This window comes from Oncorhynchus keta, chromosome 17 (assembly GCF_023373465.1).
Source record: "Oncorhynchus keta strain PuntledgeMale-10-30-2019 chromosome 17, Oket_V2, whole genome shotgun sequence".
NCBI classification, from domain to species: domain Eukaryota; kingdom Metazoa; phylum Chordata; class Actinopteri; order Salmoniformes; family Salmonidae; genus Oncorhynchus; species Oncorhynchus keta.
This window is the reverse complement of record NC_068437.1, coordinates 6,120,249-6,144,285: the sequence shown is the minus strand read 5'-3', so window position 1 is coordinate 6,144,285 and position 24,037 is coordinate 6,120,249. Positions and strand designations below refer to the sequence as shown.

Sequence of the window (24,037 nt, the reverse complement as noted above, 5' to 3'; positions counted from 1 at the left end):
GTTGAACACCAGACGGGCTGCGGCGTTCTGGATGAGTTGTAGGGGTTTAATGGCACAGGCAGGGAGCCCAGCCAACAGCGAGTTGCAGTAATCAAGACGGGAGATGACAAGTGCCTGGATTAGGACCTGCGCCGCTTCCTGTGTGAGGCAGGGTCGTACTCTGCGGATGTTGTAGAGCATGAACCTACAGGAACGGGACACCGCCTTGATGTTAGTTGAGAACGACAGGGTGTTGTCAGGATCACGCCAAGGTTCTTAGCGCTCTGGGAGGAGGACACAATGGAGTTGTCAACCGTGATGGCGAGATCATGGAACGGGCAGTCCTTCCCCGGGTGGAAGAGGAGCTCCGTCTTGCTGAGGTTCAGCTTGAGGTGGTGATCCGTCATCCACACTGATATGTCTGCCAGACATGCAGAGATGCGTGGTCATCAGAAGGGGGAAAGGAGAAGATTAATTGTGTCGTCTGCATAGCAATGATAGGAGAGACCATGTGAGGTTATGACAGAGCCAAGTGACTTGGTGTATAGCGAGAATAAGAGAGGGCCTAGAACAGAGCCCTGGGGACACCAGTGGTGAGAGCGCGTGGTGAGGAGACAGATTCTAACCACGCCACCTGGTAGGAGCGACCTGTCAGGTAGGACGCAATCAGCGTGGGCCGCGCCGGAGATGCCCAACTCGGAGAGGGTGGAGAGGAGGATCTGATGGTTCACAGTATCGAAGGCAGCCGATAGGTCTAGAAGGATGAGAGCAGAGGAGAGAGAGTTAGCTTTAGCAGTGCGGAGCGCCTCCGTGATACAGAGAAGAGCAGTCTCAGTTGAATGACTAGTCTTGAAACCTGACTGATTTGGATCAAGAAGGTCATTCTGAGAGAGATAGCGGTAGAGCTGGCCAAGGACGGCACGCTCAAGAGTTTAGGAGAGAAAAGAGAGAAGGGATACTGGTCTGTAGTTGTTGACATCGGAGGGATCGAGTGTAGGTTTTTTCAGAAGGGGTGCAACTCTCGCTCTCTTGAAGACGGGAGGGACGTCCAGCGGTCAGGGATGAGTTGATGAGCGAGGTGAGGTAAGGGAGAAGGTCTCCGGAAATGGTCTGGAGAAGAGAGGAGGGGATAGGGTCAAGGGGCAGGTTGTTGGGCGGCCGGCCGTCACAAGACGCAAGATTTCATCTGGAGAGAAGGGAGAAAGAGGTCAGAGCATAGGGTAGGGCAGTGTTAGCAGAACCAGCGTGTCGTTTGACTTAGCAAACGAGGATCGGATGTCGTCGACCTTCTTTTCAAAATGGTTGACCATCTGCAGAGAGGGAGGAGGGGAGGATTCAGGAGGGAGGAGAAGGTGGCAAAGAGCTTCCTAGGGTTAGAGGCAGATGCTTGGAATTTAGAATGGTAGAAAGTGGCTTTAGCAGCAGAGACAGAGGAGGAAAATGTAGAGAGGAGGGAGTGAAAGGATGCCAGGTCCGCAGGGAGGCGAGTTTTCCTCCATTTCCGCACTGCCCGGAGCCCTGTTCTGTGAGCTCGCAATGAGTCGTCGAGCCACGGAGCGGGAGGGGGAGGACCGAGCCGGCCTGGAGGATAGGGGACATAGAGAGTCAAAGGATGCAGTAAGGGAGGAGAGGAGGGTTGAGGAGGCAGAATCAGGAGATAGGTTGGAGAAAGTTTGAGCAGAGGGAAGAGATGATAGGATGGAAGAGGAGAGAGTAGCGGGGAGAGAGAGCGAAGGTTGGGACGGCGCGATACCATCCGAGTAGGGGCAGTGTGGAAGTGTTGGATGAGAGCGAGAGGGAAAAGGATACAAGGTAGTGGTCGGAGACTTGGAGGGGAGTTGCAATGAGGTTAGTGGAAGAACAGCATCTAGTAAAGATGAAGTCAAGCGTATTGCCTGCCTTGTGAGTAGGGGGAAAGGTGAGAGGGTGAGGTCAAAAGAGGAGAGGAGTGGAAAGAAGGAGGCAGAGAGGAATGAGTCAAAGGTAGACGTGGGGAGGTTAAAGTCTTGAACTGTGAGAGGTGAGCCGTCCTCAGGAAAGGAGCTTATCAAGGCATCAAGCTCATTGATGAACTCTCCCTGGAGGGCGATAAATGATAAGGATGTTAAGCTTGAAAGGGCTGGTAACTGTGACAGCATGGAATTCAAAGGAGGCGATAGACAGATGGGTAAGGGAGAAAGAGAGAAAGACCACTTGGGAGAGATAATCAACCACCCCTGACCAGAAGCTCTCGGGGTGTGCGAGAACACGTGGGCGGACGAGGAGAGAGCTGTAGGAGTAGCAGTGTTATCTGTGGTGATCCATGTTTCCGTCAGTGCCAAGAAGTCAAGGGACTGGAGGGAGGCATAGGCTGAGATGAACTCTGCCTTGTTGGCCGCAGATCGGCAGTTCCAGAGGCTACCGGAGACCTGAACTCCACGTGGGTCGTACTGGGACCACCAGATTAGGTGCCACGCGGTGTGGAGCGTTTGTATGGTCTGTGCAGAGAGGAGAGAACAGGGATAGACAGACACATAGTTGACAGGCTACAGAAAAGGCTACGCTAATGCAAGGAGATTGGAATGACAAGTGGACTACACGTCTCAATGTTCAGAAAGTTAAGCTTACGTCAAGAATCTTATTGACTAAAATGATTAAAATGATACAGTACTGCTAAAGTAGGCTAGCTGGCAGTAGCTGCGTTATTGACACTACACTAATCAAGTCGTTCCGTTGAGTGTAATAGTTTCTGCAGTGCTGCTATTCGGGGCTAGCTGGCTAGCTAGTGTGTTGTTTACGTTACGAAAAGAACGACAATAGCTGGCTAGCTAACCTCGCTCTAGACTACACAATTATCTTTGAAACAAAGACGGCTATGTAGCTAGCTTGTAGCTAGCTACGATCAAACAAATCAAACCGTTGTACTGTAATGAAATGAAATACTACCTGACCGGTGATTGAATTCGAATCAGTGGACGTGTGGTGACGTTGGCTAGCTGTTAGCTGTTAGCTGTTGGTTAGCTAGCAGAGACTCCTACGTTAAGGACGACAAATAGCTGGCTAGCGAACCTCAGTGAATTAAGATAATCACTCCAGGACTACACACACTAAACTACACAATTATCTTGGAAACAAAGACAGCTATGTAGCTAGCTAACACTAAACTAATCAAGTCGTACAGTTGAGTGAATAGCACTACAGTGATGCTAATCTGTGTGCGTTAGCTGCGTTTGCTAGCTCCTGGGCGAATAGCAGTGAAGGCTACGTTAGGGCGACGAAATTAATTATGCAATTATCTCTGATACAAGGACGGCTATGTAGCTAGCTAAGAAGAATTGCTAAGATTAGACAAATCAACCGTTGTACTATAATGAAATGTAATGAGGTTTTGGTTTTGATTGCCTGCCTGCATGCCTGCGACCATGATTCCTACCTTCTGCGAAGGCTTAATAAACATCTGCCGCGGCAGGCAATCAAAACCTCACAACCATACAAACAGAAAGAACTGAACTGCGCGTGAATCTACACCTTTTTCTCCCTGAGTATTCATTACAACGGGTATGAGTAAACAGATTTTTTCTGCTTTAATTACATTGGTACTGAGTTTATAATAGCAATAAAGCGCCCCGGGTGTGTGGTATATGGCCAATATTCCACAGCTAAGGACTGCATCCAGGTGCTCCGCGTTGAGTTGTGCTTAAGAACAGCCCTTAGCCGTGGTATGTTGGCCATATACCACACCACGGTTCGGTCTAACCCTGAATGTTTATTGGTTACAATCACATTTCAGCCGGTCTCTATTCCACAAGTTACCACCGGCTAAATCTATGATGTTAAAATGCGTATTTACTCTGTTCCATCTAACTGCGCAATCCACTGTCTCATCAGCCCAGCCAGGCAATTTATGAACTTGATCTCCACTATAAAAAGCATTTAGACATTATCTCACATTTCTTTTAGCTTAACATCTAGATTTCAACAGCAGAGAGTTGTATAACCCTAATGTTACCAAGCTAGCTAGCGAACTACAATGCCACGAGTGTGGAGAGCTGTCATCAAGGCAAAGGGTGGCTACTTTGAAGAATTTCAAATAAAACTGTTTTGCTTACTACATGATTCCATATGTGCTATTTCATAGTTTTGATGTCTTCACTCTCATTTCATGATGTAGAAAATCGTAAAAAATAAACCCTGGAATGAGTAGGTGTGTCCAAACTTTTGACTGCTACTGTAGATATCGTGGCAGATAGGAACATTGTTGAGACAACCATATCTTCACGCTGCTAGCGTGATTGTACCATCGGCAAAACACAAAGCCCACAACAATTGCTACAAAACACAACCTCATTAATTGTTTTATCAGACAGCAGGCTCAATCAACCAATGACATCATTGGTTGAACTCTCCCAGTGCGTAAATTCTATTCCGCAGTATGAAATACTTTAATAAAACATCAATGACTAAGTCAATACAATAGAGTTCATAAGGGTTTTCGGTGAGCATTTCTTAATTTCCCTTTTCCGTCTAAAAGGAAACCTGTGGTTTCTCTGATCTCCAAAACTTCGACATATCTCTGACATTACCCAAATCTGATCACCTTCCCCCTACAGAGAGGAAAATTAAACAGAACCTTGTCATTATTGGTATGATGTACAACTGTAAGGTATAGGGGCAGAGCTGAAATTATGAATTTCTGCCTTCACTAAAACTGACTTAATCATGAGAATGTATGATAATCGGTGGATTTGTGTGACATGGTAGACTTTTTTTCTTGTATTTGAAAAGAGGTTTGTGTATTGAAATTCTTCTGGTCAGCATTGGCAACCACGGAGCCATTACCGCTCGTGTGTTGCTACCTCTATTGGCATAACAACATTGCCTGATGTTTCATAGGGAATAATTGATTATCTATGCAAATGTTGTCTGCTGTTTTTTCCAGTCTAAAATTTGACAATAAAGACCAGGACTTTCAAGTGTTGAGGAACTGTCTCGGGAACAACTATGTTGTAATGGCTCAGTGAAGGTATTCTGACAGTCTCCCAATGTATCATTGTGTTAACTATATGATCAAATATTCATGAAATATAACACAATGATAACCAACAAAGATATGAGTTGTGACTAGACTGGCAATAACCAGTTTGTGTACTATGGACCAGTGGAGGCAAATACTGTATATTTAATTATATTGAATTAAGTATGCATCTTTCATGATGGACAACCTTAAAATGTGTAATATCAACTTATACACCTTTCCTGGGTATCAGAGTATGTGTTCTTTCGATTACTCGTATTTCACTTTCCGTCTTGCCATCAATACACCAGCCTGTACTGAGGTTTGTAATGGGCTGTTTTCTGTTGCAGGTGGATGGTCTGTTGAGCAGGGATGCAGCGAGGGAATGTGGTTTAAGGGGAGACAGAGCCAACCTCACACCAGCAGCCTTCTGCCCTCCTCGCAGTGACACGGTCCCAGTTGGAATCAACAGGCCAGCATTTACTGCCTGTAAGTATATGGAATTTTACCTATACCAATACATCTGTTGTGATAGAGCTATGCTTTTCTGATTTAAAACTGCATATTGTTTTCACCTGCATGTGTATCAATCCTATATGTTTGATAGCCAAATGGATTACATTTCAGAGAAGTTCATTCTTCTTACCTGATAGATCTCTTTTGTCAAACGTTATGAAATGGATGATACGTCTGGGGTGAATATTACCCTTCCTCAATCAAAATAGATATAACTAGATTATAGTGTCACCATATGGCTGTATGCAGGAATACCAACCTGTACCTATCTTCTAGCTGGCCCATGAAAGCTAAGCAGGGTGCCTCAGAATATCAGGTAGCATTGGTATTGGAGGGCCAGTAGGGGCTACTCATTGTCCCGCTAAGGGTATTGTCTTTTGGCGGACAAGCTAGAAGGTCTTGACTAACTGTGGACATTAAAGATTATTTGGCACTTGTCCCATGAGCAGAGTTATTGTTGGCTGAATTCCTGAACAAGCCCTGCTTCAGATGCACTAATTCAACACTCCACTGCAACCCCCCTGGGTAGTTGCTGTTTTTAATCTTAAAACATAGTTATTTCCTCTCATAGACAAGTTCTGATGCTTTATATCTCATTTCAAAATGGGTCAATCAATATGTGTTGGTGTGGTGATGAAGCTCTACAAACCTGTGTACATGTATACACAACAATGCTGTGTCTTGGCACATCTGTCTTTAAGGGTTTTCTGGCTGATATCCAGCACAGAGCTTGATTAATGGCTTGTCAATAAGGAAATAATTTCCAGCACCACAATCCACTCCTTTTAAGCATAATGGCAAATTGGCAATTTGAAAAGCATTAGACCCAGCAAAGCTTTTCAACAGAGCATGAATTTAATATTCATTCAGTTCTTTTACACATGCTTATGTGCACACTGCCTTTTTTTATGAAGTTAAACTGCAGGAAGTATTTGTGCTCCTGGGATGTCACCTAGGTAAAGATACATATTTTAGCAATTAAAACATCTGTTCAAAACAACAACACATCCATTCAGACTCATTTCTCACTCTGTGTATGAAAACTGTTTTGAGGTTGTAATTTAAATGGTCGCCAATAGCAGGGACATATGTTACTGTTGACTTCAGTAATGTGTCCACGCCCACTCACCCATGGTGGAGGCCTCATCATCACCACTGCCAGCTCTATCATTCCATTACACACACTCGTCTGTCTGGGAGCCCACTTTGTTAACATGTGAGCATCATTACCTGGTGACCCATTGCATCTTGTCTGTGCAATTAAAAACATTTCTAATACACATTCTGATCCGTTGTTTTCACACACCTTATTGGAAGGTGATGAACACATTTTCTCTGTTCATACAAGCTGTGGTGGACCACATCTGTATACGCTCATATTTGACCATTTCTTAGACGTCCTTGCTATTTACAGTACCTTCCCACTGGGCACACACTAGTTGAATGAATGCTGTTTTAATGTGAATTCGTCAACTTATTGTGACGTGGAATCAACATGGAAAATACATTGAATTTGAAAAAAAGTAATCAACCAGTATTGATTTCATATAATTTCAACCAGCATTGTAACATTTTTAATTAGGGTAAAACTTCAACTCAAATACATTGACTTGTTTAACATAATCTTCAGAACTATGTGAAGAGTGTAATTTCAAAACACTATATATCCATTTCCAGAAATGTTGGTAAATTAGCTTTTATTTTTGTAAGAACATATGAAAAAGTTTACATATTCGGACCCTTTGTAATGAGATTTGAAACTGAGCTCAGGTGCATCCTGTTTCCATTGAGCATCTACAACTTGATTGGAGTCCACCTGTGGTAAATTCAATTGATTGGATATGATTTGGGAAGGCACACACCTGTCGATATAAGGCCCCACAGTTGACAGTGCATGTCAGTGCAATAACCAAGCCATGAGGTTGAAGAAATTGTCTGTAGCGCTCTGGATTATGTCCAGAGGAACAGATTTGGGGAAAGGTACCGAAACATTTCTCCAGCATTTAAAACCCACAAGAACACAGTGGCCTCCATCATTTTTAAATTGAAGAAGTTTGGAACCACCAAGACTCTTCCTAGAGATGGCTGCCTGGCCAAATGTGAAAGAAGGGCCTTGGTCAGGGAGGTGACCAAGAATCCGATTGTCACTCGGACAGAGCTCCAGAGTTCCACTGTGGAGATGTGAGAACCTTCCAGAAGGCAGCCATCTCTGCAGCACTCCACCAATCAGGCCTTTATGGTAAAATGGCCAGACGGAAGCTACTCCTCAGTAAAATGCACATGACAGCCCGCTTGGAGTTTGCCAAAAGGCACCTAAAGGACTCAGACCATGAGAACACAAGAAACCTTGCACCATCCCTACGGTGAAGCATGGTGGTGGCAGCATAATGCTGTGGGGATGTTTGTCAGCAGCAGCCACTGGGAGACTAGTCAGGAACGAGGGACGATGAATACTTCTAGAGCTCTCGGGAACTCAAACTGGGGTGAAGGTTCACCTTCCAACAGGACAATGACTTTAAGCACACAGCCAAGACAACGCAGAAGTAGCTTCGGAACAAGTCTCTGAATGTCCTTGAGTGGCCCAGCCAGAGCCCTGAACCCAATCTAACATCTCTGGAGAGATCTGAAAATAGCTGTACTGTAATGCTCCCCATCCAACCTGACAGAGCTTGAAAGGATCTGCAGAGAAGAATGGGAGAAACTCCATAAGTACAGGTGTGCCAACCATGTAGCGTCATACCCAAGAAGAACCGATGCTGTAATCGCTGCCAAAAGTGCTTCAACAATGTGATATTTCAGTTTTTTTGCAAATATTTCTAAAAACATATTTTTCCTTTTTCATTTTGGGGTATTGTCTAGATTGATGAGGGAAAAAAACATGTAATCAGTTTTAGAAGAAGGCTGTAACGCAGCAAAATGTGGAAAAAGTCAAGGGCTCTGAATACTTTCCGAATGCACTGGACAGTATATCCACCTCACTCTCAGAGAAATAAGTAGTAATTCTAGGTTTTACAAATCAAATGTAACAAATAACTACATGTTTAGCTCTCTCTGGTCTGAACGGGGATTTTAGAAGCTATAACTCAGCATCTACATTGGTAATTAGCTATATGTTCACATTGAGGCATTTCACTCTATTACATACCTGCTACTTAGCATTCATCTCTTAGAGACTGTACTGAATGTGCAGTTTTATACAAGGCAAAATGTCCTTATTGCAAAGGTCAAGCCATAAGACAGACTGCAGAGGTTTCAGAACACAGTGTTTTCCCCTCCCAGTAGAGCCTATAATACAGCAATACTGTTATTATGCAAATGTATAGACTCAATAACTGATTATAGGAGAAGGTCCAAAATATTGTATTGTAACAACGGAACAGACAGGGAGTTTTTGCTCACTGCATCTGCCACTGACTGAAATGTTATGTTATGTTCAAAGTGGTCGATTGAATTGGAAGTGATATAAACATGGACATTTCTCTATTTACCTACCCTCTGGTGGTGAGAGAAAGAAATGTAATGTAAAAAAACCTGCATAGCGTTTTGGGAGTGTCATTTGTCTTTAGTCATGCGGAATGCCGTCCATCAGTTTTACTGCACATTGGCTGCCTCTCAACGCAACAGTGATGAGTGATGGCCAAAGTGCCTCCGGATAGCTCTGGCAGGGATGATGAAAATGTGAAAACACCAAGTTACACAGGAAATTGGCCGTTTTGGATGCAATTGACACGAAAGGCGGCGCGGAGAGGGTTTTTAGAAATGACACAAGCTTAACGGTTCAAAGTGGTGTCTGTTGTAAAGGGTTGCAAGATAGTAATGGTCCATTGGGCTTATTGCTGAAGTATTATCCCTTTATAACCTTATCGCTGCAGTTTTTTTTCAAAGCCAATCTAATCTCTATAGACGTAATTAGGCCAAAGAACCGAGATACCAAAAAGCCTTGAATGAAAAAGCCAGCATAATAACCCATTTGTGCGAGAAGAGAAAACCTATCTACCCTAACGACCCACTGGGCACACACTGGTTGAATCAACGCAATTGTGACGTGGAATGAACGTGGAAAATACAATGGATTTGAACAAATGAATCAACCTTTCATCTCATTTTAACCAGCGTTATAAACATTCAAATTAGGGTAAAACTTTAACTTAAATACCTGACTTAACCTGATTAACAGGCTGTTACATCAATCTAATTTCAACATAATCATCAGAACTATGTATACATTGAAATTGTGTTGTCTCCGTGTGTCATTTCTAATCTTCTTCCTATACTGAATATACAAAGCATTAAGAACACCTGCTCTTTCCATGACCTAGACTGCCTAGGTGAATCCAGGTGAAAGCTACGATCCTTTATTGTTACATCCATTTCAATCAGTGTAGATAAAGGGGAAGAGACAGGTTAAAGACAGCCTTGAGACAATTGAGACAAGGATTGTGTATGTGTGCCATTCCGAGGGTGAATGGGCAAGACCAACGATTTAAGTACCTTTGAACGAGGTATAGTAGTAGATGCCAGGCGCACCGGTTTGTGTCAAGAACTGTAACGCTCCTGGATTTGACATGCTCAACAGTTTCCCGTTTGTATCAAGAATGGTCTACCACCCAAAGGACATCCAGCCAACATGGACCATCATCCCTGTGGATGGGGGGGGGGGGGTACTCAATATTATGAAGGTGTTACTAATGTTTGGTGGTTGAAATTATGTAAAATGTTATATTTGATTCAACTTTTTTTCAATGTTGATAGTAAAAATTGTATTTTTCAAGCCATCAACCAAAATAAAGAGGTACACTACGGTGCCAAAGTTTGGGGTCACTTAGATATGTCCTTGTTTTTGAACGAAAATCACATTTTAATGGACAAAAAAATTGATTTTCAGTGTAGACATTGTAAATGGTGGACTTTTTTTAATGGTATATCTACATAGCTGTACCGAGTCCCATTATCAGCAACCATCACTCCTGTGTTCCAATGGCACGTTGTGTTAGCTAATCCAAGTTTATCATTTTAAAAGGCTAATTGACCGTTAAACTCTTTTACAATTATGTTAGCACAGCTGAAAACTGTTGTCCTTATTAAAGAAGCAATAAAACTGCCCTTCTTTAAACTAGTTGAGTATCTGGGGCATCAACATTTGTGGGTTTGATTACAGGCTCAAAATGGCAAAAACAATGTCAGCAGTGAAGAGGCGACTCCGGGATGCTGGCCTAGGCAGAGTTGCAAAGAAAAATCCAGGACTGGCCAATAAAAATAAACGATTAAGATGGGCAAAAGAACACAGACACTGGACATAGGAACTCTGCCTAGAAGGCCAGCATCCCGGAGTCGCCTCTTCACTGTTGACGTTGAGACAGGTATTTTGTGCATACTATTTAATGAATCTGCCAGTTGAGGACTTGTGGGGCGGGGCGTCTTTCTCAAACTAGACACTCCAGTGTACTTGTCCTCTTTCTCAGATATGCACCGGGGACTCTCACTCCTCTTTCTATTCTGGTTAGAGACAGTTTGTGCTGTTCTGTGAAGGGAGTAGTACACAGCATTGAACGAGATCTTCAGTTTCTTGACAATTTCTCGCATGGAATAGCCTTCATTTCTCAGAACAAGCTCTGATGAGTTTCAGAAGAAAGGTCTTTGTTTCTGGACATTTTGAACCTGTAATCGAATCCACAAATGCTGATGCTCCAGATACTTAACTAATCTAACGGCCAGTATCAGCTGTGCTAACATAATTGCAAAAGGGTGTTCTAATGATCAATTAGCCTTTTAAAATGATAAACTTGGATTAGCCTGGTGCCCTCGAGTGCCAGAGAGGGAGAAGGCGTGACATTACCCCCCCCACACTCTAGGGGCGCCACCCGGTGTCCCACCTGGGTGAGCCTGACGGGCCGGGCCGAGGAATGGGCGCTGGAAAATCCAGGCGTAGAAGTCCAATGAACCTGCAGAGGCGTGGGAGCCTAACGATCCGGCTGAGGCATGAAAGCACGATGATCCCACTGAGGCGTGGGAGCCTGATTGGCCATCTGAAGCATGAGCATGAGCTCACCGAGGCAAGACGACCTCTCGAGCCAGCTAAGGCGTGGTAGACGAGAAGCAGGTACAGGGAGTGAACACTTAATTAACAACGGACATGGAACAGGACAGCATCTGAACATGAACACATAACGACATTAATGCAGACACAGGGAATAAACGGGGAAGCAGACAGTTATGGACGGGGCAATCATCCAAGGGAAGGAGTCCAGGTGAGTCCAATGAGCACTGCTGTGTGTAATGGTGGTGACAGGTGTGCGTAATGAAGGACAGCCTGGCAACCTCAAGGACCAGAGAAGGAGAGCGACATGTTGGATTCACGTCTCCAACTAAACCAAAAATAAAAGTTAAATAGGATTAAACCAGTGGCTCAGATGAAACTCTCCTGTGTTGTCAACCAAACACAATTCAATATTAGTTAAGGCTATATTACAAACTAATGTAACATAATTTATTCAAACTTAAATGAGTAACGCATCCATGGCAACATTTTGAGGTTGACCTACTGTAACTATAACTATAAATGTAATCATAGAAAGCATGCATGTTCAAGATAGAAGAAAAGGTGGTGGATCTTTGGAGATTTTCACCATTTCAGTAATAATCTGCTCAGAATCGCTCAATTGCATTATGTACTTTTAGTGTAATCTCACCGGCAATCCAGGTCATTTGGTTGTGCTATTAGATTAATCACAGTGATATCACATTCAATTGTTGTATAAATACAAGATACCTGACATTGTATTCCCATTTGAACTTTTTGTAGTTTTAAATGGTTGAAACGCAGTGAGAGAAATTTGGGTGACAAAACCCAAAATCAGACATTGTTTTTCCATTGGAATTTGATTGTACATTTATATGGTTAAATTAAAATAACTGTCTTTTTGAGTGGGTGAAAATAGGTTAATAAATGTCCCAACCAGATATTGCCTAATTATCCACATTGAAATGATTCTGTGTGCCCAGTGGGATGTTTTTGAATGTTAGCAAAGTGTATAGCATTTGAGATAATTGAGCACACAAGTTATATAAAATATAACTTTCTTTGTGTACATTGTCAATTCACATTATTGTAACTATGAAAAAAGCTCTCCTTTGCTTTCCCGTGTGGCATATCCACTGCACTCTCAGCACGTCTCTATGGGTAAACTGTAATGTACTACAGTGCCAAATTACAGTATGTGTTTTGCACTCCAGTTGGAGGTTGTAGGGCTGTTATTGTTACCCATTATTTCATGTTGAAAAAGTGTTAAAATCTTGAGAGCTAGGAAGATACAAAAAAAAAAGCATAGATCCAAAGAAGTACTCTGTAGGTCTTGTTTTCCAAATTGTATGACTCTGATTGTTTAATGTTAATGATCCTACAGGTCTAGCAATGATAACAGAGCAAAGAACATGTCCAAAAAATGTACTATTGTGGGAAATGTTTTGGGAACACACATGTTTTGGGAACATTCTCTGTGACATTATGTTTCTGTTCATGGTGTATGATTTTCATTTCTTGGCTGTTAACCATCCTATTTCTGAATAACTGCATAAGATTTATGTTTAATTGATCATAGCATTGTGAACTGTGGCTGGGATCAAAGGGTCTGGGGGTTTAGTTTGATTTTGGAAATTATTTTTTCAGCACGACAAGTAAAAGATAATGAAGCTGGTGTCAAAGGCCATGTGTTAGAGGACACTTGTATATCCACTCCAGTGGCGGTCGGTGCTGTTTAAGATTAGGGAGGATGTTTTTTTTTCATGAGCATGGAGTTATTTTTATTACAGCATATTTGATGACTGTCATTCATATTCCATTCACCCAGCTCAGTGTAACAGCGAAAAGGTTTAGGCTACATCATGATACTCTAAATTGCCCTATATCCATCATGAGGTGGCTACAACCAACAGGTGGATAATTTTTTACTAATCAAGACACATTCAATACCACCTTGCACACTCTTGCCTGCATCTAGCGGATCTAGGGTGTAATCATTAGTCCTAACAGTTGCAAAAGGTTTTGTTTTGCAACTCAAACAAGTTTCTATTGGACAAATTCAGGTAGGTCCCTCCCGTTTAGTTTGCTTCTGTTAAAGAAACATTTTGCAACAGAATTGTCGGAATGAATACACCCATGATCACCCGCACATACATCATCACTTTGCTCATTGTATAATTCCTTCTCGCATGTATGCACTCTCCTCCTCTCATCTTTTCCTTTCGCTTGGGGTGCACAACACAACAGCTGTCTGTTACCAGGCACAAAAACCTCTCCATAACCGCTACACAGCCTACATCATTGTCACCATATTAACGTTATAGTCAACATAGTAGAACTCATTTGTTATTATACCACACAATATAATCCATGTGTACAATCACACAGTACAGTGTACAGCAAGCAGTTTAGCAATTACACCAGGTGGCCCCTGTGGCAATAAATTAATACAACCAAAAGCTTACCTTGACTTGGAGGAGTTGCAGTGTTGGATAGCTTTAGCAAGCTCGCTAACATACATATAATTATTCCCGGATTGAGTAGGCTAAATTAGCTGCATTAGCTAAATTAGTGAAACAGAATATCGCTCTCACTCTTTCTCACTCTGCTGCTTCTCCCTAATTTTTTTTCCGAAATTCCTTTGGTCTTTCTCTCTCTTTGTCACCTACTCACCCCACTTCATGCACTGCATTGCTACTGTAGCTTATGGTTTCAGTACTAGATTCATTCTCTGATCCTTTGATTGGATGTACAACATGTCAGTTCATACTGCAAGTACTCTGATATGTTGGAGGATGTCCTCCGGACGTCATCATAATTACTGTGTATGTTTATGGTGAAACCATGAGCCTCCTAGGATTTGTGTTGAAGTCAATGTACCCGGAGGAGGATGGAAAATATCTATCTTCCAGCTACACCATGGTGCTACCCTAGAGGGTGCTGTTGAGGCTACTGTTAACATTCTTTGCAAAACAGTGTTTAAATCTGTTATTTGCTGACATGAATATATTTAGTGTAGACTTATCGAAAAAGTTTCACTTTTAATGTTTTACTCTTCTGAGCCTCCTCCACTGCTCCACTCACGTCTCTAAATGACTTGTTTCTGCTATGTTAAAGCAAATCTAGGGCTAAATAGGCACACATCTCGGAGCTAAATGTGTGTCTGAGGAAGATTTCCTCTAATCCGCACTTCACGGCGCAAAGCGAGAATCCAAGGTCAGCTTTGCCTTGGATGGGGGCATATTTCCATGCTGAAGATGAGGGGATTTGGAGGGCAGGGCTTTGCGATAAGCCTCTGCACACACAGGGAACAAGCGGGCACGAATGGCACCTGAGGATCTTCTCGACCCGGCAGACGAAGGCAGCGGTGGCATGTGTGTCTTGTGTAAGGTGGCATGCCTTTAACCTTGAGTGACATTTGGAACTTGGCAGGCTAGTCCATGGGCGCTGCTGCGCTAGCTAGCTATAGGAAGACTATTGTTTCTTTGTGGTCTCTCTAGTGTGCACTGTCAGAGCAGGAAATTAATGTGAGCTTTCTATTCTGCCACTGTCAGACAGTGACATTCAGCAGGAGGTGTGCTAGCTAGTGCAAATGTCCAGGGTTTTTCTGGAGTTTGAAGTATGCTAGCTTGAGCCCAGTGCTGTAGCCCACACAACCCAACCACCATACAGCAGAGAAGTCCAGGTCTAGGGTCGATATCTAATTTCATTTTCAAAGGACCCCCCTAATCTAGCACAGGTAGTATAGAGACCTCCCATTGACACTAATTTACTGAGAGTCACACCCACGAAGTTCAGTGTTCAGTTAAATTAAAACCTTTGTCTGGAATGAGAACCAGCATACTGAGGAGTCCAAGAACCAAGTATATTCCATAAGGCCGCAAATGAAACTAATGCGATTCAGTTTGAAACAACACAAATGAGCCTACATTGTGTGGGGAAGGTATGTCATAATGGGATAATTAGGTACCATAAAATATGAGATTAAATAAACTGACATGCAATTTGTATGACGGCAGTTAAACTTGGGGGTCAAAAGGTGACCCACTACATGGGTCAAGTAGAGTTCTCAAAGCTTTTCTGTTCAAACAATGTCTGATGATATTTTTTCGAGATTGTGTACTGCACTGCACTTAGGGACCAAAAAAATCCCCCTGTAAGGTTTTTAGTGTTATCTCTATGGTGTGGTCAGGCCGTTGTGGCAGTGTGAAGGTCACCACATCACCACACCTTTTGAAATGGCATTTAGGCCATTTTAACACAGGAGTCAGGACCCTGCATTGGGAAAGTAGAGGCTTTAACTTGGCTGATGATCTCAAGTAAAATAAATTGTTATTTGTCACATGCTTTGTAAACAACAGGTGTGGACTAACAGTGAAATGTTTACTAATGGGCCAATCCCAACAATGCAGAGAGAAAATATATATATTAATAAGTAGCAGTCAAAAGTTTGGACATACCTACTCATTCAAATCTTTTTCTTTATTTTTACCATTTTCGACATTGCAGAATAATAGTGAAGACATCAAACGTATGAAAAAACACACATGGAATCATGTAGTAACCAAAAAAAACGTTAAACAAATCAAAAAATATTTGAGATTCCTCAAAGTAGCCATCATTTGCCTTGATGGCAGCTTTGCACACTTTTGGCATTCTCTCAACCAGCTTCATGAGGTCACCTGGAATGCATTTCAATTAACAGGTGTGCCTTGTTAAAAGTTCCTTTGTGGAATGTCTTTCCTTCGAGCCAACCAGTTGTGTTGTGACAAGGTAACGTTGATTAACGGAAGATAACCCTATTTGGCAAAAGACCAAGTCCACATTATGGCAAGAAAAGCTCAAATAAGCGAAAAGACAGTCCATCATTACTTGAAGACATGAAGGTCAGTCAATCCGGAAAATTTCAAGAACTGAACGTTTTTTCAAGTGCAGTCGCAAAAACCATCAAGCGCTATGTTGAAAGTTGCTCTCATGAGGACCGCCTCAGAAAAGGAAGACCCAGAGTTACTCCTGCTGCAGAGGATACGTTCATTGGGGTTAACTGCACCTCATAAATTGCATCCCAAATAAATGATTCACAGAGTTCAAGTGACAGACACATCTCAACATCAACTGTTCAGAGGAGACGGCGTGAATCAGGCCGTCAAATTGCTGCAAAGAAACCAGTAAGAAGGAGACTTGTTTGGGCCAAGAAATATGAGCAATGTCCTTTGGTCCGATGAGTCCACATTTGAGATTTTTGGTTCTAACTGCCGTGTCTTTGTGAGACGCAGCGTAGGTGAATGAATGATCTCCGGCCTGTGTTGTTCACAAGCATGGAAGAGGAGGATGAAGCATGGAGGAGGAGGTCTGATGGTGTGGGGGTGCTTTGCTGGTGACACTGTCTGTGATTTACTTAGAATTCAAGGCACACTTACCCAGAATTCAAGGCACACTTTAACCAGCATTCTGCAGAGATGACCTGGCCTCCACAAACACCCGACCTCAACCCAATTGAGATGGTTTGGGATGAGTTGGACTGCAGCGTGAAGGAAAAGCAGCCAAGAAGTGCTAAGCATATATGTGGGAACTCGTCCAAGAATGTTAGAAAAGCTTTCCAGTTGAAGCTGGTTGAGAGAATGCCAAGAGTGTGCAGAGCGGTCATCAAGGCAAAGGGTGGCTACTTTGAAGAATCTCAAATATACAGTATATGTTGATATGTGAAATGTAATAGTTTATATGTCTTCGCTATTATTCTACAATGTAGAAAACAGAAAAAATAAAGAAAACACCTGGAATGAATAGGTGTGTCCACATTTTTGACTGATACTGTAAATGCACTGCTCAACAAAATAAAGGGAACACTTAAACAACACAATGTAACTCCAAGTCAATCACATTTCTGTGAAATAAAACTGTCCACTTAGGAAGCAACACTGATTGACAATACATTTCACATGCTGTTGTGCAAATGGAATAGACAACAGGTGGAAATTATAGACAATTAGCAAGACACCCCCAATAAAGGAGTGGTTCTGCAGGTGGTGACCACAGACCACTTCTCAGTTCCTATGCTTCCTGGCTGATGTTTTGGTCACTTTTAAATGCTGGCGGTGCTTTCACTCTAGTGGGTAGCATGAGACGGAGTCTACAACCCACACAAGTGGCTCAGATAGTGCAGCTCATCCAGGATGGACCATCAATGTGAGCTGTGGCAAGTGACAGACGTGACAGAGTCTGGAGACGCCATGGAGAACGTTCTGCTGCCTGCGTCATCCTCCAGCATGACCGGCTTGGCGGTGGGTCAGTCATGGTGTGGGGTGGCATTTCTTTGGGGGGCCACACAGCCCTCCATGTGCTCGCCAGAGGTAGCCTGACTGCCATTAGGTACCGAGATGAGATCCTCAGACACCTTGTGAGACCATATGCTGGTGCGGTTGGCCCTGGGTTCCTCCTAATGCAAGACAATGCTAGACCTCATGTCGCTGGAATGTCAGCAGTTCCTGCAAGAGGAAGGCATTGATGCTATGGACTGGCCCGCCCGTTCCCCAGACCTGAATCCAATTGAGCACATCTGGGACATCATGTCTCGCTCCATCCACCAATGCCACATTGCACCACAGACTGTCCAGGAGTTGGCGGATGCTTTAGTCCAGGTCTGGGAGTAGATCCCTCAGGAGACCATCCGCCACCTCATCAGGAGCATGCCGAGGTGTTGTAGGGTGGTCAGACAGGCACGTGGAGGCCACACACACTACTGAGCCTAATTTTGACTTGTTTTAAGGACATTACATCAAAGTTGGATCAGCCTGTAGTGTGGTTTTCCAAATTAATTTTGAGTGTGACTCCAAATCCAGACCTCCATGGGTTGATAAATTTGATTTCCATCGATATTTTTAGTGTGATTTTGTTGTCATTACATTCAACTATGTAAAGAAAAAAGTATTTAATAAGAATATTTCATTCATTCAGATCTAGGATGTGTTATTTTAGTGTTCCCTTTATTTTTTTGAGCAGTGTATAATAGAAAAGTAAAATACACAATGAGTAATAATAACTTGGCTATATGCACAGGGTACCAGAACCGAGTCAATGTGCAGGGGTACGAGGTAATTGACGTAGACATGTACATTTACAGTGTCTTCAGAAAGTATTCACACCCCTGATTTGTCAACGATCTACACAAAATACTCTGTAATGTGAAAGTGGAAGGAACATTTGCAAAAAAAATATTATATATATGTTAAACACTAATATATATGTCTTCATTACATTCGTACGGTACGTAAGTATTTAACCCCCTGGGTCAATACATGTTAGAATCACATTTGACAGCGATTACAGCTGAGTCTTTCTCGGATAGTTCTAAGAGCTTTGCACTCCCGGATTGTACAATATTTGCACTGTATTCTTTTTAAAATTCTGTAAGTTCTTTGTTGTGTTGGTCATTGCTAGACAGGCATTTTCAAGTCTTGCCATAGATTTTCCAGCAAAACTGTAACTTAGGCCACTCAGGAAAAGTCAACGTAATCTTAGTAAGCAACTCCTGTGTACATTTGGCCTTGTGTTTTAGGTTATTTTCTTGCTGAAAGGTGAATTTGTCTCCCAGTGTCAGTTGGAAAGCAGACTGAAACAGGTTTACATGTGCTTAGCTGTATTCAGTTTTTTGTTCATCCTAAAAAACTCCCTAGTCCTTCCCGATGACGAGCATACCCATAACATGATTCAGTCACCACCATGCTTGAAAATATGAAAAGTGGTACTCAGTGATGTGTTTTGTTGAATTTGCCCCAAACATTTCCCCAAATGTATTCAGGACATAAAGTTAATATCTTTGCCACATTTTTGGCAGTTTTACTTGATGCATGTTTTGAATATTTGTGTTCTGTACAAGCTACCTTCTTTACCGTCTGTAATTTACGTTTGTATTGTGGAGTAACTACATTGTTGTTGATTCATCCTCAGTTTTCTCCTATCGTAGCCATTAAACTCTCACTGTTTTAAGGTCATGGTTAAATCCCTGAGCAGTTTCCTTCCTCTCCGTCGACTGAGTTAGGAAGGACGCCTCTCTTTGTGGTGACTGGGTGTATTGATACCCCATCCAAAGTGTAATTAATAACTTCACCATGCTCAAAGGGATATCCAATGTCTGCTTCTTTATTTTTTTTACCCTTAGGTGCCCTTTTTTGCAAGGCTTTGGAAAACCTCCCTGGTCTTTGTGGTTGAATCTGTGTTTGGCCCATGCCAAATCTTTTCAGCCTCCTGAGGGGGAAGGGGTGTCATGACCTCTTCACAACTGTGTTGGTGCGTCTGGACCATGATAGATCTTTTGTGATGTGGACACAAAGGAACTTGAAGCTCTCACTACAGCCCCATCGATGTGAATGGGGGGTGTGCTCTGCCCTCTGTTTCCTGTAGTCCACGATCAGCTCCTTTGTCTTGCTGATGTTGAGGGAGAAGTTGTTGCCCTGGCACCACACTACTAGGTCTCTGACAAACTCCCTATAGGCTGTCAAATCAAGTCAATGTTTATTTGTCACGTGCGCCGAATACAACAGGTAGACCTTACTTACTAACCAATAGTGCGAAGAAAAAAAAGTGTGAAGGTAAGTAAAGAAAAAACAAACAATAAAAAGACATTTGAAAATAACCGTAGCAAGGTTATATACATACATCGGTTAGTCAGGCTTATTGAGGTAGTATGTACATGTGGGTATGGTTAATTAAAGTGACTATTGTAACGGTTTTGACTTGCGGTTATTATTTATAGGGGTGCCAGGTAGGTTGTGCCTACCAGAGAAAACATTGGTTTCTCCTTTTAGTTTGGGTGGGAATGAGTCCCATCTGGTCCGTCAAGTCTACACCAATACAAAGGACTTATGTAAAAGTCAGGATGGAAATAAACTTTTCATAAACCCTTAAAACATTGGAAAGAACTTCAAAAACAACTATATTCTGTTGCGTGGGTTGTATTAGCAACAACAATGATTACACACACACATATAATAATATCACAATGAGTTCTGGTTCCTCCAGAAATGTCCTGTACCTCGGGCCTAAAAAGAGTACTAAACCCAGTACTAAACATACAATCAATATAACAATAATTTTACCACAGAACTTTAAAGCGTATCAACTCTTACTAAGTCCTCAACTACAACTAACTACATAAATCATCACAGTATACCTCACATCAAAACAAATGAAATACCGTATACAAAAAGGTGGTAGTCAGTCGGAGAAAGGCCACGAAGAACAGAGAGGTGTAGTCCACGGACGCAAAGAGTGGATCCGATCCTGGGTAAACTCTCTTAGGCTACAAAACACACGTTTAACGTCAACAAAACAAACGGAATAGAGAAGCTTCGGGAACTGAGGGTTGAACACATCCGCAGTCACGTCTCCATCACAACACCACTTTCGCGCAGCTGATGCTGGCTATTTAATTGGGAATTAAAGGGAAAGCGCCCTATTGGAAGGAGCTGCACGGAGACGGTTCAGAAAAATTCAGGGCCGTCACACTATGCATATAGGATGAACAGGGAGTAGCAGTAGCGTAAAAGAGGGGTTGGCGGGTGGTGGGACACAATGCAGATAGCCCGGTTAGCCAATGTGTGGGAGCACTGGTTGGTTGGGCCAATTGAGGTAGTATGTACATGAATGTATAGCTAAAGTGACTATGCATAAAAGATAAACAGAGCAGCAGCATAAAAGGGGGTTTGGGGGGGGGCAATGCAAATAGTCCGGGTAACCATTTGGTTACCTGTTCAGAAGTCTTATGGCTTGGGGGTAAAAAAACTGTTGAGTAGCCTTTTTGTCCTAGACTTGGCACTCCGGTACCGCTTGCCATGCGGTAGTAGAGAGAACAGTCTATGACTGGGGTGGCTGGGGTCTTTGACAATTTTCAGGGCCTTCCTCTGACACCGCCTGGTGTAGAGGTCCTGGATGGCAGGCAGCTTTGCCCCAGTGATGTACTGGGCCGTATGCACTACCCTCTTTAGTGGCTTGCGGTCGGAGGCCGAGCAATTGCCATACCAGGCAGTGATGCAACCGGTCAGAATGCTCTCGATGTTGCAGCTGTAGAACCTTTTGAGGATCTCAGGACCCATGCCAAATATTTTTAGTGTCCTGAGGGGGAATAGGCTTTGTCATGCCCTCTTCATACTGTCTTGGTATGTTTGGACCATTCTAGTTTGTTGTTGATGTGGACACCAAGGAATTTGAATCTCTCAACCTGTTCCAATACAGCCCAGTCGGTGAGAATGGGGACGTGCTCGGTGCTCCTTTTCCTGTAGTCCACAATCATCTCCTTAGTCTTGGTTACGTTGAAGGATAGGTTGTTATTCTGGCACCACCCGGCCAGGTCTCTGACCTCCTCCCTATAGGACGTCTCGTCGTTGTCGGTGATCAGGCCTACCTCTGTTGTGTCGTCAGCAAACTTAATGATGGTGTTGGAGTCGTGCCTGGCCATGCAGTCGTGGGTGAACAGGGAGTACAGGAGGGGACTGAGCACACACCCATGGGGAGCTCCAGTGTTGAGGATCAGCATGGCAGATGTGTTGCTACCTACCCTCACCACCAGGGGGCGGCCCGTCAGGAAGTCCAGGATCCAGTTGCAGAGGGAGGTTTTCAGTCCTAGGGTCCTTAGCTTAGTGATGAGCTTGGAGAACACTATGGTGTTGAACGTTGAGCTGTAGTCATTGAACAGTATTCTCACATAGGTGTTCCTCTTGTCAAAGTGGGAAAGGTCAGTGTGGAGTGCAATAGAGAGTGTCATCTGTGGATCTGTTGGGACGGTATGCAAATTGGAGTGGGTCCAGGGTGTCTGGGATGATGGTGTTGATGTGAGCCATGACCAGTCTTTTGAAGCATTTCATTCTAACATATGTGAGCGCCACGGGGCGATATTCATGTAGACAGGTTCCCTTGCCATTCTTGGGCACAGGGACTGGGATGGTCTGCTTAAAACATGTAGGTATGACAGACTGGGTCATGGAGAGGTTGAAAATGTAAGTAAAGACACTTGCCAGGCGGTCAGCGCAGGCTCTGAGTACGCGTCCTGGTAATCCGTCTGAACGTTAACGTGTTTAAATTTAAATCACCGGCCACTAGGTGCGCTGTTTCTGGATGAGCATTTTCTTGTTTGCTCATTGAGTGAGGTTTTCATGCCAGCATCAGTTAGTGGTGATAAATAGATAGCTACGGAAAAATATAAATGAAAAATCTATTGGTAAACAGTATGGTCTACCGCTTATATCTATTGGTAAACAGTATGGTCTACCGCTTATCATGAGGTATTCTAGCTCAGGCGAGCAGAACCTCAAGACTTCCTTAATATTAGATTTTTTAGCACCAGCCATTGTTAACAAAGAGACACGCTTACCCGACGCTGCCATTCTGGCTGCTGATGCATAGAAAATCTGCTAGATGGACGTATATTATCCATGCCCTTGTTCAGCCACAACTCCGAGAAACATAGTATATTACAGTTCCTCAGGTCCTGTTGATTGGATAGTCTCGAACGTAGCTCGTCCAGTTTGTTCTCCATTGAGAATGGAGGGTAGAGGCGGTTTTGTACTCGCCGACCTAGTTTTGTCAGGGTGCCCACACTTCTCCCTCTCTTACGCTGCCTTTTTATTTTTCGGCCTGTTCCAGGGGTGAGCGCTACAACTCCCGTACGGGCTCGGGAGAGACGAAGGTCGAAAGTCATGCATCCTCCGATACACAACCCAACCAAGCCGCACTGCTTCTTAACACAGCGCGCATCCAACCCGGAAGCCAGCCGCACCAATGTGTCACATTGAAGTAGAAATCTTCATCCTAACAATGTCCAGAATCTCTTTTGGGTCATGGTGGAAACATTGTGTACAAAAAAGTTTAGATCAATGCAAAGTTGGTCAGAGCCCATAAAACGGCTGCTTTCCCTTGACACTTATTTTGATACAGGTGCAGAGAATTGAAATTATACCATCGCTGAGAATCTTTTTGCCACTGGCTTTATCCCTAGACTTGACTTGAAATAAGAAATGTAGCTGCTTAGAAGACAAATATCTTGAGTACCTTTACGCCACTGCCGCACATTTTTTAATGTGGCTGTTGAGAAGACACGGGTGGCTCCAAATATGCAGTAAATTCAGGCTTTTATTACGCAAGCTACATCTATTTACATTGATTTGTGTATTCTCCACCCCACTATCTGTCAGTAATAAGTAATAGGATATTGTTTTTCTTTAGCCTGTCGAAAGCCCCTCCAACACGTTACTCTGTCGTCTTTTTTATCACACCCCTTTTTCTTTTACCATCTAAATGCATTTCGTAAACTGCCTTCGTACTGCCCGAACCCTTCGACTGAGAAGTAATGAGATGAATGCTTCATTTGTTAAACCATATTGATCTACTTTAAATTCATTCGTTCGGTATGCTGAAAATGAGGCATGTATCTTTCCTGATCAATGAATGTATAATGTAATGGTTTAAATTATAGAGACCCGACATTCCAAACAGAAGTCTGATGCTATGGTAACTGGCTTGATGATAGATCTGAAGAT

The 24,037-nt window shown here is 43.1% G+C and overlaps 1 protein-coding gene across 1 annotated transcript in view; it reads left to right on the top strand.

Annotated features, from left to right (window-relative positions):
• lingo1a (leucine rich repeat and Ig domain containing 1a) overlaps window positions 1-24,037 on the top strand; it is a 254,932-nt gene that overhangs the window by 132,071 nt on the left and 98,824 nt on the right. The window contains exon 2 of the mRNA XM_035790468.2: window positions 5,323-5,461. The gene's annotated coding sequence lies outside the window, so the exon portion shown is untranslated. The remainder of the gene's footprint in view (window positions 1-5,322; window positions 5,462-24,037) is intronic.